The sequence below is a fragment of the Theobroma umbraticum genome, unplaced genomic scaffold (assembly GCF_002168275.2).
Source record: "Theobroma umbraticum cultivar Fairchild unplaced genomic scaffold, ASM216827v3 scaffold_204.0, whole genome shotgun sequence".
Lineage (NCBI taxonomy): Eukaryota > Viridiplantae > Streptophyta > Magnoliopsida > Malvales > Malvaceae > Theobroma > Theobroma umbraticum.
In genome coordinates, this window is record NW_018397267.1 from 5,283,936 (window position 1) to 5,284,286 (window position 351).

The window sequence follows — 351 nt, forward strand, 5'->3', positions numbered from 1 at the left end:
GTGCAACTTAATTACATTGGCAGCTCATTTTATGGTTAATATTACCAGTGAATTCTTTGTGAAGAAAGCTCAAAGAAAGCTCAAAACCAGGGCTGATTTCAGGGACACCGACGACTTCAATGTGTTTGCTGTCTTAGATGAATAGATTCCAAGGATCCTTTGCGTTCTTTATACAATGTAAACATGTGACTTGACAACTAAGTACTTATGAGCTATTTATTTTTTAAGAAACTCCAAAATGTAGTTATTTGTTCTTTTTCATCTTATTACAATATGAAAATCATATAAAAGAATTCAGTTTTGGACAAGATGGTCCAACCAAAAAGGTAAAATTAATGAGTAAAGACATGT